Source organism: Pseudoliparis swirei, chromosome 5 (assembly GCF_029220125.1).
Source record: "Pseudoliparis swirei isolate HS2019 ecotype Mariana Trench chromosome 5, NWPU_hadal_v1, whole genome shotgun sequence".
Taxonomy (NCBI): Eukaryota; Metazoa; Chordata; class Actinopteri; order Perciformes; family Liparidae; genus Pseudoliparis; species Pseudoliparis swirei.
The window spans coordinates 11817203-11830901 of record NC_079392.1 but is presented as its reverse complement, the minus strand read 5'-3'; the positions used below and the strand labels follow the sequence as shown (position 1 = coordinate 11830901).

At 41.0% G+C, this 13699-nt stretch overlaps 1 long non-coding RNA gene across 1 annotated transcript in view; it reads right to left on the bottom strand.

Moving 5' to 3' along the window:
* Window positions 1–1453: 1453 nt before the first annotated feature.
* Window positions 1454–13699, bottom strand: part of LOC130193892 (uncharacterized) — a 72570-nt gene continuing 60324 nt past the window's right edge. Inside the window, exon 3 of the long non-coding RNA XR_008831720.1 lies at window positions 1454–4032. This is a non-coding gene — a long non-coding RNA (uncharacterized LOC130193892). The remainder of the gene's footprint in view (window positions 4033–13699) is intronic.

Below are 13699 nucleotides of genomic sequence, written 5' to 3'. Positions count from 1 at the left end.
GCCATGCATGCAGCAATACAGACATGTTCTGATACCTTCACTCCCAGGATAGAACTGTCCACGATTAGTTCGTTCTGCCGATGACACGAGACACGAGCATGCTGAGGGATCAGCGTGATTACAGGAAGGAGATCACTGTCTTCTCCACTTGATTTCACATTCTGTCACCAGGGCGGTTAGGGCTGCAACTTAGATGCTTTACAGGGACTGTCTTCAACAGAAAGACAATAACATGTCAAATGTAAAATGATCGATACTTATTTACCTTCCAAGGAACCTCTTGTATCCTGTGAGCAGTCAGCATTGCTTGTGTTGGCCCCGAACCAAATCTTAACCACACTGGTGTCAGATTAGATAATTGTCGTATGAATCATTTCACATTGTAAAAAAAGAAAGAAAAAAAATTTAAGTCATAAAAAAAAGAAGTAGTACTTGCCGTTGCATGTCTTCCTGACGAGAGAGGTTCACCTCAGAAATCAACATATTGCGACATCTAGTTTGAAGGACTTGTTGGTTATATGGTGAAAAACTAGAATAATGAGCTGTTTTCAGTTATTGTTGTTCATGTTCAGTTATTCTATCAATAAAAATTGAATGAACATGATTTGAGTAAATATCTCATCATAGACTCACTAAGTCTGACTATGAATCAGTTCCCTTTAAATACCTCCCAGAACAATACTTATTCAGCGAATCTGGGAATGGATTAGTTGAATTAGAAGCCATCATGTAATGTTATCAGGCGGAAAAAATAACATTAACTTATTGATCCCGTGTTTGTGCATGATGCAATAGTTGAGTTTACTTTAACACTGTCCATCAAGCTCCTAGTTGAAGTTTATATTGCCTTCAAATCTCTAATATCTGAAAGCAGTAGTTAAAGAGACATTTTCTGAAACAGGCGAATGTGCTTCCTCACTAGTGAGATGAGACGATCGATGCCACTGTAGAGCTTGGAGTCAATTATCTTAGCTGAGCATAACAACTGGAAATGGTATCATCGCTCTCATCTAGCGCTCAACAAGAAAGCAAATCAAAGCTTTTCCTAAAAAGATTCCTCTAGCATATCGCCATGGGGATAGATAGATTACCACACACTGAATCCTCAACACGCCACTTGTTTCTCCTTTTTAGCTGGACGGTTTTCTGCAGAGCCGGCGGTGCCAAGGAGGGGGGGTCGGTCGATGGTCTGGTGGCTTACTTTGTGTCTTGTTTTTATGCATTATCTGCATTATCTGGAAAAGAGAGTCATGGTTTGTTTCAATAAAACATCTTCTCTTTACTAAAAACATTTGTACAAAAGTGACAAAGCAGTTGAATTTGCCTTTAAATCTATCTCTTATCCCCTAATGTGCTCCTCAAGAACTCCAGAGCAGTGGCCAATTAAAATAGTCACATCGATGGATATCTTCCATACTGAATTGATTGCATCATCAAAACTAGGACACACATGTTGTCTTGACATAGACATTTATTTCAGGTTGTTACAAACATGTACAGCCAATTACAAGACACCATAAACACAGCTATTTCCTGAAGATAGTTTTTTGGATCGACCAACTTATGTATCCATGGTGATAGTACACACCGAGGAAGATGTCTGCAGAGGCAGAGAGAAGAGTGTGCTCAGGTGTAGTGAAAAAAATATAATAAACATGAGAAGTGTTTTTATATTGAATCTCAGCATATGGAATAACCTAGATGTCTCACTTACCAATACCACAGTGTGGAAATACTCTGTTCCAAGGTTAATTCCTGCACTAAAATGACTTACTTGACTAAAAGTTCAAAAGTATGAGCATCAAAATATACTTTAATTCCAAAAGTACTTTGTATGCAGAATGATTCATTTCAGACATCACTGATACAAACTTCTTGTCTTTACCACTCAACACTTGCTGGTTGTTCATCCATGTCACAAAGACTCAACAAGTATAGCTTTGACATTTCTGATCATACAAGTTTTTTTTAATCCTTCTTAGAAAAGAAAAACAGTTGAACTTTTATTGTGAAACATTTCTGCTCTTGAATTTGAAAGAAACAAATAGATGTCTTCCTTGTAAATGAGTTTTAATCCCACAGGTAAAACCGGGCCATTGTCCCTCTGTGTTTGTTTGTCCAAGCGCTTCACTCCGCCACGCTTACTGATTAATCAGTTCATCCATCAATATCAACTCATCTCCGCCCCGCAAGCATAGATATCAGTGATGGATCACTCTGATCTGTATCAATAGACAAGACCTAATCAATACGGTTAAACACACACTAATGTGGCTCTAGAGGGTGGGCAAACAAATGAATGTGTAGAAGGGAGGAGGGAAGAGGACGGCTGATACAACAGAGTCAGTTTCATCACCCGAGGCATCAACAGGGAGGAGGAGGAGGAGGAGAGACGGAAGGGAAGCGACATGAAGAGTCTAAAATGACTCTCTCACACACACATACCCCAACACACACACACACACACACACAGACATTGGGTGTCATCTTCCATCAGTAGCCTGTAGGGCTGTGCGTTATGACCACAGCTCTACGATCATTTACACTCAGTGCTGCAGATAGCCAGGGGCTACTGTTCTCTGTTCTGTGTGTGTGTGTGTGTGTAGAAATGTTGTGTGTCCTTGCACAACACTTGCTCAAGTGCATTGAAGCACACTGCTTCAGAGTCACCTTCTTCCAGATATAGAATAATAAGACACATAGTGTCAGAGCTAGAGGCATTTCCTCTTTATTGAATGTATATGAAATGAAACGCTAAGGATACAGATGTAGATTCATATTCAGCTCCAAACGAGTACAGAAAGCTTTAGAAACAAGCTTCAAAACAACAACAACAATTAGCTAGAACTTAATATAAAAGGAGCTGCAGATCCAGGTGATCATATTCAGGAGGTTAATGACTACAAGCGACCCCTTTACCTTTTCTATGTATTATTCATTATTATAAAATATATTGATTTTAGAAGCTTTTGAAGTTTTGATGCTTATGAATATTTACTATATATACTCCAAGTATGTTTTCAAGATATTTAAATAAAATTGTGAACTTTTCAAGACCTATGACAACAAAACTATTGTGTCTGACTTCGTGCGATGAGGAGACAAGATGAGGAGACAGAGACCGAGGAAGAGAGAAGGTGATGGAGATGAGAGAGAGCAGGTACAACCTGATCCAAATTAAAGTTCTTTGGTTTGTATTGTGGAACCGTGAGGCTCAATTTATCACCACAAACACCTAAAACGTTGAATAACTTAGCATTATTGGATACATTTATTGAACACACACATTTTGCTCATGTGTATTTTCCGTTCAAGACACATTTCTAGAACTTAAATCCAAAATGAAGCAACCGTAACCACAAAGATGAAATAAAGATGGTGTGAATCATTTTAGTAAATTATTATTCATACACGTTGACGGGAGTGAAGAGTGACAGAGAAAGAGACGTTTGAGGCATTTAACACAGAGAGGGAGACGGAATATTTGTGTGAATTCACTTTTGCGTTAAAATGCAGAGAAGAATGTCCCCACAGGGATCAATACAATGAAACATTATCAACAATCACTTACAGATGTTTTGTGATCATTTTAGCCGCTTCAGTTTTTTTTATTGCATTGAGAAGATTCAATGTAACACGCTTCTCATGTGTTACTACTTGACAAATTATTTCTACGAATGCCCACTGAGAAGGTTTTTGGGGGAAAGAGAGAGATATGTATCTGACAGCCGCATGAAAGTCATGTGACCAACACCCCTAACGACTGGCATAAATTATGGAAGGTTACAACTGTTATTATTTCAACGTTTTTTTCTCTGCCTGACATTTTGTTCCCAAAGTCCTCAGCCAGCCAGTCGGGATCCTGTCCAGATGAAGCTTTCGTTCCAGCTCAGTTCGGGTCGTTCCAGTTCAGACCAGTTCAGCTCGATCCAATTGAACTCAGTTTGCTTCACCTGGAAACGGCTCACGCCACCGACAGCAAGCGCTCCTTCACGCTCCATCTCTGGTTCTCCTCCTGACTCCAGGTTTCACCTTCAGGGAGACAGACAGGCAACGTGAGTGTGTGTGTGCTGTTGTTGGGAAGAAGTCACACGAGCCGGTGTGTGTCTCTGTGTGTGTGTGTGTGTGTGTGTGTGTGTGCGTGTGCGGTTAATGCAATAACTCCAGTGTCATCAGACTGCTGCAACATGACAAGCCCACATGTCCAGGGAGTCAAGGAAGGGCGGATGTTCTTTTTTAAAATTATGTTCGGTTCAAAATGTATGAGTGAAAATATCAAACATTTTGGCTTTCTGCGTGGGGACGTAATGGATTATTAATTCAAACAATGACAGGAAATCGTGATGAGGTGTCAAATCAATGCTCTCTCTCCCTCTCTCTCTCTTTCACACACACACACACACACATGCACACACACACACACAATTCAATCATGGCTCTGCTGCTGCCTGGGGGAAACATGGTGTGGAAGCCTCACTATAGTGGAAAATCACCTTTTCCATGTTATTTTACACAGCAGCACCGACACACACACACACACACACACACACACAACCTGGATTTACACCAGGAACCAGGAGATCAGATGCTGTCCCTCTTTGTGGAGCAGATCTCACGCTGTCATGGCGCCTCAGCCAGGAGAGTCGGCGAGTAAAGTGATTTTTAAAGAAAGCGTCACCTCACAGAGCTAATGTGATCTCGCTTTATGACTTGTGTATCATTGTTATACCTGACATGATCAACATTTGTCTATATAAGACAAATCATTGATATGCATTAGAAAATGCCCAGCCTGTAGTTCCTCTGAAAATTATTGATATAAGAATATGTTTGATATAAGAACTGCACAAGTTACTGAACACGTAGATGAGGGTTATTATATAGGGGGTAGACAAAATAATATGAACACTTCATGGAAAAGGAGTGTAACTCAGAAAAAACTTAAAGGCATAACGTTTGACATTCTGGGAAATAAATACATTACTTTTGTTGCATCGTGAGACTAAAAGATAAATGCCACTCTTTCTGGAGCCTCTGATGCTGACCTAGCAACCTGTCCCCCACCTGGAGGTGGTAAATAACATGTTGAGCATCTCGTCTGAAGAAGGCTTGACACGACCTCTCTCCAGAGCGTGTTTAGGAAACTAAAGGCTGGGGACTTTTTTCTTCATAATTGTCTATTTTATCATTTTATTAGAGGTAGCTTTCTTCTGATGGGCTCCCTTTATGATTAATCAAATACAATTACCGTGTGACTTATTTCAGGAGCCTCTCCATTGCTGAGGACCATTACTGTGTGTGTGTGTGTGTGTGTGTGTGTGTGTGTGTAATTGTGTGTATTTAAATAGCATTAAGTAATTAGAAAAACAGGAAAAGTGGTTGAAAAAGCTAAATTGTCTTTGTGGACGTACACCCCTATCCCCCGAGTTTTTCTCTCTTCTCCTCTTTTGCTCTTCCTCAATATATTTCAGAAGCATCCATTGAAAAGGTATTAAAAAACGGGGAAAAAAAGCAAATCATGTTTTACCTGATACAGAGAAACTCATTTGGAATAGTTTAATTTTCTGCAGCAAAGATATTTCTTCAGGAAAGAAGAAACAGTGAGATAGGGGAGGAGAGAAACAGACAGAGAGAAGGAGAAGGAGGTTCATTCCACACCGTCCCTCCCAGGTAATGAAGGGGAGGTCAGTGCAGCTAATTGAACAGTGGAGATTACAGCAGCCGCCGCTCCTCTGTGAAAAGGAGGCCATGTTCATTAGTCGTTGCCATATAATATTCATTCTCTGTAGAAAAGTGTGGATAGTAATCTGTGCACAGAGCCGTTGAGATGATTTTAAGGCTCTCAACATGTTCTGTTGTATAACTAAACATAATAACTCAAGGGTCATCATTTGAAAACAGACCGGTGCTGCTCTCCTGCCTATGTTCATCATATCTTCACTTTCCTGTTTCAAAGTGCATTTATCACTCGTAACGCCTCTCCTTTGATCCTGAATATTTTTTAATTTTTTAACAATTTAAAGGCTAAAACATTAGAAATGATGAAGGACTGAACAGGGCACTCTAACCTGCTGTTACGAGTGAAAGTACAACAATCACAATCTTACTTTTATATGAAACTACCAAAAGTAAAATAACTCTTCAGAATTATATATATCAAATGATTGGATAATATTTACTGATACATTAATGTGTAGTCCCTTTAATGTAAAAGTAAAGGTGACTTCATTGCTGGGTTGCTAAACAATTTTAATGCATCATCATCTCTTAGTTGATTTATATTTCGTAATAAGAATTTGAATCTGCAAAGTAAATAAGAAATGTAGTAAAAATCAGTAAAAAATACCCAAATAAAGTACTGGCATTTGTAAAAGTACTTAGTTACTTTCCACAACTGCCCTGGGTATCCATCACGCACCTTTAAAAATGGTTATACTTTATAACAATACTATAGCAGTTATGACAACAACCCTTGTTTGACATTTCAATATCGTCGTATGAATTTTTGTGAAAATATATTTTTTAATACAATGATAGAGGCATAAATAACTGGCTTTAGAGAACATGGTTCGTACAAGGTGAGTCATAAAAGTTTGATATCGACAGCTTTTCAAGCCACCTACATACTCTATTACATTCTTTCATCTGCAATTCATTTATATTCTATTTGTATGCTTGTTTCCATATAGCAAAAAGGAGTGGTTTTGGAATTAAAGTGATTGGACTGTTCCTGTCCATCCCATTCTAATCCTTTATAAGTACTTCAATGAATTCACCGATGCACTGAATCATAAAGCATGTTTACATCCATATGTTCTGCCACTTTTAAGGGGATGAGTGTGCAATACAAGATTACATAATTTTAAAAAAGCACCGGTAACCCCGGTTAATTGTGGTGTTGCATTGCTGCCTCTAGCATGTTATGTGATTTCCATGAACTTAATTTGTTTCTTCACACACCATGTGACACTCATATCTTCTACTTCTTTGGATGGTTTTTTTGGGGGGGGGGGGGGGGGGGGTTGCGGTGAAGTAATGTAATAATGTCTGCGAGTGAAATGTTGAAGTAATTGTTACACTGTAGACAATGTGAGAAAAGGTTGAAGCAGATATCACACAACAATGTCTCTGGAAATAAACTCCATCCATCTGCCTTAATGGCATCTTCGCTGCGTTGGTTTACATGAAATATATATAAACACATATTTAAATATATATAAAATATATAAGCAGACAAAAGCCCATGAGTCCCATCTACCTGTGCTTCAGAGCAGGTGGATGGGACTCATCTGCTCGGTGCAAACAGCCCTCAGTAGAACCCCAGCACGTCTTCATCAGGACAAAAACAAAACTCCTCTCTGCTTCTGTCACTTTTCTAACCCCAACGAACCCTCTTCTCCCCTCCTTCCCTCCCCCCTTTCCGTTGCCCGTTCAACTCAGTGGGACCCCCCCCCCTCCTCTCTCTCTCTGCCAGTCTCTGGATGTCTCTCGGCCTCTCTCGCCCCCTCCCTCAGGGCAGAATAAACCACGCCTTGAGGCCCTGCTCCCATTGTGTGTCCTCTGCTACTTCTGTTTGGGGCCTTTGTGTGCCGCTAATCAGCCGTGGGGCCATGCTCAGCCCCGAGTGTGTGTCTGCGAGTGTGTGTGTGTGTGTGTGTGTGTGTGTCTGTGTCCCTTGCCCTCATTACGTAGCCACACTGGGAGGCCAGCATGGGAAGTTTCTTCTGCAGCATACACCTCCCTCCATCCCTCCATCCCTCCCCCCTTCTCTTTCTCCCTCCCTCTAGCTGTCCATCAGTCCCTTCCTCCCCCTGGTCTCATCTCGCCACCCCCAAGACATTAAGCTACACGGGCCATGGTTTGGAAATACGAGTTGTTTGAGCCAAAATCCAGCAGCCTTGTTCCAGAACCAAACTTCTCCTACTCCTATTTTCTCAAACTATTTTTAGTGTAATTTACATTTACATTGAAAAACTTCACATGTGAATTGATCCTAAAAAAAGTATTCTAAAGAGCATTTAGTAAGACTTTGGTGGACTCCTCACCCTCAACTCAGTTTGCCAGGATTGCTGGGTAAAAGTTTTTGCATTTGCAAATTTGGCTTTTAAAATGATATCCGCCTTGATCGATCCTTGTTTACTTACTTCACCTAGCGGTAACTGCTTGAGAAGGCTCAAGAATGATGATGAGAAGGCTTCCATTTGGTGGATGACAATATTATGTTGTCAATAAAGTTGATTGTTTTATGTGACTTTGTGTGCAGCTTTGAACTTAAGCAATGTGAATAATCCAAATAGACACACAATGATGATAACCTATATGTAATGTATGTCAATTCATGTGTCAAAAGGATTTTGTCTTCACCTCATAAACTGCACCCAGTAAAGTAAAATCAAAACATTTGAGCCGACACTACGACAGATGGCTGGCTGTGGCTGAAATCTCTGAAAAATCTCAACTCTAATCATTTATTCAACTATTATTTCCAAGGTGAAAACTGAACCTTGACGCTCAATTTATTTGCATGATTTAAAGGTTTTTAATGTCAGTACATAGTGTAAACTTTACTTCTGCAGATTAGTGAAAATAGCAGTGACATTTTGACTGAATATATTGATGACAGTAAATTAGGAGGAATTTTTAATTACTGCAAACAAATCCAATAATCTGATAAATATCTAAATAAGTAGAGTAGAGCTTCTCCCATTGGACAGAGGAAGAGCGGGTCGATCAGGTTGACCAATTATCTAGTTTCCCATGCCATCAAGATCTGACATGCTGAGGATGAGTCCCCTGATGATGAGAAGGCTTCCATTTGCTGGATGACAATATTATGCTGTCAATAAAGTTGATTGTTTTATGTGACTTTGTGTGCAGAGCTTTAGCTCGTGTTTTAAATATGTATTATTATGTCTCGTAATATTCAAGTGTGCGTGTGTTTGTGTTTGACCTGGTTACAAGATAAGCTTTCCATCTTGGAAAAAGGTCGTGTTAAAACACAAGCCGCTGTGTGATCGGCAGCGCGGAACAATAACGAGAGTGAAAAGAAGTGTAATCAGTTCCACCGCTGCTTGAACACATGAATATGCTGGAAGAAATGAACTGTCCGTTGATCTTTATTGCTCCCCTCTGTCACCAGCTGGGTGCCCCCTTACCCAGCTCCTGTTCCCCTACCACTCCTCCTCCACTTCACCTCCTTCTCATCTGTCCATCCCTTCTTTTCACTCTCTCTCTCTGCCCAGTTTCCCCTCCTCCTTCTCACATCCATGATGTATCACCTGTCCGTGTGTGTGTGTGCGCGTGTGTGTGTGTGTGTGTCTGTGTGTGTTTGTCTTGGTGCCCGATGGGGTTTTAGCCACTGGAGCTCTTTGACTTGAGGACAAGCGTTGTCTGTTCATCGCTCATCTAAACACACACACACACACACACAGACACACACACACACACATACACAGACACACACGCACACACACACATACACAGACACACACAAACACACACACAAACTCGTTCTCTCTCTCTCTCTCTTCAGTCAGGAGCTACACTCCTATCTCAAATTTCAGTGTGGGACCGAGAACATCTCTTTCTCTCTTTATCAGTCTCCACTCCTTCTCTTCTTCTGGCCTAAGTTATCACAGGTTTGTCAATGTGCTGACCCGTGTCCGTGTTACAGCACATAAAGAGGTTGTTACTTATGTGTATTAATTACAGCTAGAGGGAGATAGAACTCAGTGACTAATTGATAAGAGAGATTTCCAGACTTTTTCTTCTGTCTATCACAGGCGATTATTCTGTCTTTTTTTAATTTGGATTTCCTGGTCAAATTGCTGGAACAGTAAGAAAACGCAAGTGGAGGAAGTGCATCACTTTCCTGAATTAAGAGATTGACTCAAGCAAGGCCCCGAGCGGAGGTAGGTCCACAATAGCCATCCAGTGACGAGCATCTACTCCGAGGTCTTTCTGTTTGTCCGGGTTCGGCCCACACGCTCTGCAAATCAAACTTATTCTGTTCTCTCACACTTTTGGTCACGAGCCCAAACTCCAACACAAGACACAGATCAACTGGTAAATCAAGAGCCTCCTTCAGGATCAGCTCACCCTTCACCATCACAGTCCAGTACGCCTCCCGTGTAACTGTGGATATTGAACAGGGAAAGGCGGAGCTTGAGATCCACCGGTGGGTTACCTGTCGATCTCAAGCTCCGTCTTTCCCTCAGTCAGAAACAAGACCAAGAGATTCTGGAATGCCTCCACTCACTCTCGATCAACCATCTTACCAGCCGAATGTGCAAACTTTGTTCAGACACCATGAAGCCAACAGAGCTACATCTTCTGCAAAAGTTCGTACCGTTTCCTCTTTGAAAAACCTCCAACGCGGTCTCACTCGTCAAATACCAACACCTGGTCATTGCCTCTTGGAGTCTGACGCATACAGACAGAGGCACACTTCAGCGTCTGCCCGTGACTGGTGGATGGGTCAATCTCACAAACAACATTCACTCAGTCAGGAGACCACTGTTAGTGTCCTGTTGGAAGTCAAAAAGTCAACTCAGACTTATTGTGTCACGTCAAGCGCGTGATTCATTCGTCACAAAAGTCGTATCCTAAACCCAAGTTCGCGTTTTTTGTTGCCAAAATCTAACTTCCTGTGAAGAAAAAGACACAATGCATGTAACGAGTGGAAACTGACACGCCATCCCTGACACGCCCAAAACTACTAGAAAACCTAGAGCCTCATGGCGTGAGGCTTGAGGCCAACGACCAATTGTTTATTTGACAAGTTGGTAGTGAGAATATGTTGAAACACGTCACAACATCCTCTCGCATCTTGCACTCAACATACTGTATCTCAAAGACAAATGTGTGAGTTAACATGAATTTATTTTGTCCAAGGGGTGCACACAATTCTATACCATGCCTGCTTTACAGGTGTTAGAACACGCACACCAAAAAGAAACTGCCACTTCCTTGAAAGCCAATTTAAAATAGTATTTCATCCGGGCAGACACCAAAACAAAAGGAAAGTAATGTTCAGGTCTTTTTTATCTTGTGATGCCCGAGCTCACACATTGTTTGGGTGGAAATGACCTTGTTGTCTTATGACCACGTTGGTGTCAGGCGGCCACTGGGGCCTTGATGGCTTCTAGCCATGATGATGACCTTGAAATGTTTAAAATTAGAAGCATCTTTTGTTAAAAAAACTAAAAAAACCTGGAGAAGAAATATCAATTTCTACTTTAAATTATGACTTGATGACTTTTAGCTTAGTAGTGATCAGCTACCTCCATTTCCACAAACATTTTATAAACGTCTATGACAACTCACATACGTGTCATGATGGGGACCACAGTAAAGGCTTCTGTAATAACTAAGGCAGTAAATGAAATTGTTTTACATCATGTCCGTCTGCAGTGTGTTGTATGAGTAATTATTCAGGATATTAATCATATTTCTTTTTTAAATGATTCTGCCATTAAATGTAATCATGTCACTGGTATATTTCCATCACATTGTGGTTGGAGTAACACATTCTCCTGTTACACAGCGTTCACGAGTGAAGAGAGTCTTTGCTGAAGATGGAGGAAGGTAGAAAGAAAAAAACGAGGACTCAAGCCTCTTGCTTCTTTCCCTCCAAACTTGGAATGGAGATTTGATTAGCAAGCATGTAATGTACTTTACCCCCACGGACGGAGACAGAGGGAGAGGAGGGTGAAAAGAGGCGAGGGAAAGGTATAGCAGGAAGGAGGAGGAGTGTATAGAGGCTGCCCTCTCAGCAGGTCTCCTCATCTCCCCTCCTCCCTCCATCTCCACTTTATTCCTCAACTCCCTCAAACCAGTCAGGACCAGGACATACGCTTCTCCCCTACTCAAAAACCTATACCATCACCTCCTGTGACACACACACACACACACACACACATACACACACACACACACACACACACACACACACACACACACACACACACACACACACACACACACTCTAAAGCCTAAAGCCTAACGCCATCTCTCCACCACCTCCTTCTCCCTTATAGCTGCACCATGCTGTGCAAGCAGTGGGTGTGGGTGGGGTAGGATGGGGTTGGAGGTCAGAAGCAGGAAGAGGGGTTTTCTTTTGGGGGGTGGGGGGGTCACCCGCCCCCATTAACAAGCTGCACGTCTGCATGCAGGAAGTTGTTTGTGCACAGACACAATGCAAGTTTATTTGAATTCAGCAGGGAAAAGTTGGCTCTGTTGTCACTCAGCTGGTTTTAGGGTTAAAGGCTAAAGAAAATGTTGAGGTAGCTGCTATCACTGTGTTGCCTTCACTGGCAGGAACTAAAAGTCATGAGAATGAAAAGTGTGCAAACTTCCACTTAAAACGTTTTATTTGTTCTTACAATTTGTTGTTATTATCTAAAGTATTTTACTGTAAGATGCTTCAGTTTTAATGGTTAATAACCAATCAAACCAATAATACTACCAGATAACTTTTTGATTTAATTTTTTATCTGAGAATAAAAATAGGGTTTTCTTCCTAAAAAGAATCTGGAGAAACTTTTAATTCATTGAGAAAAAAATATTTTTTTGACGATTGTGTTTTCTCAATGTTGCACAACTTTGAACACTCTTTGAACACACTTTTTCATTAAAGTATTTACCAACTTCAACATCCTATTATACTTTAAATTATAGAGGCAATGTAATAATTTAATTTTAAACATCACTTATAACCTCCTGAATTTAAAGGACACATTTCAAGTCCCTTTAATCTCAATACAAAGAAAACATATTTTTAAGTTTTATTAAGTTTATGAACAAAACAATTGCTCGGTGCCTCCCACCATGCAGGCAAGATCAGTGTTACCCCCTCCTCCATCCCCCCCGCCTCGCTGTGCTGTCGGCTCAGGGTGTGAGCAGAACAACGTTAATGTGTGGGGACACCTGACAAGCCCGCTGGCCTTTAGGGCTCAGCCTAATCACTCTGGACCCAAAACCATCGGGAATTAAACCTGCGAAACCAAACAGTCACTGTGGGAGCCGGCTGGCATCTGCTGCAGCCACTCCAATGGCTGCCGAGGGCGGGAAGTGGCAAGCTGCACGTTGGTGAAAGTGTGCGGTTTATAGAACAAAGTAGATATATGAATACATATGTAAACCTGCAGTGTAAAGTGGAGACATAACTTATGTTATGAAATATATAGCTTTTCCTAATAAATTAGAGCATTGGGAAGCCTACAAATTAGGAAATGTGTTCCTCAACTGATGATATGTGTCACTCTTCCAGACATATTTAAATGGAAAAGTGGACAGTTTCTTGCAAGACCAATTATTTGGAAGATTTGCTGAAGCAGGATCAATCATGGGACACTTCTACATCTTCCTGTTGCTATCCGTCTGTAACGCTATATGCTATTTAACTGTGGCGGTCAATCTGACAGCATTGTGGTCTCAGGGCTGAATCTTGCTCACATGCAGAAATATATTCATGTGCCATCAAATGAAAAAAGTCCAGTAAATTATAATTCTGTATGCCCAGGCAGAGTCTGATAAATGTGTGCTTATGCCACCATGAAGAAGGTTTGACAGCTCGAGGCCAAGAGTCAGTGTGAAGATGTCGCTGTAATGTGTTTGCACTAACATTAAAGCTCCTTTGCCACCATTCAGAGTACAGTAGTGCGTTAACTTTAAAATTAATGGGGATTTTCCAGTGTTT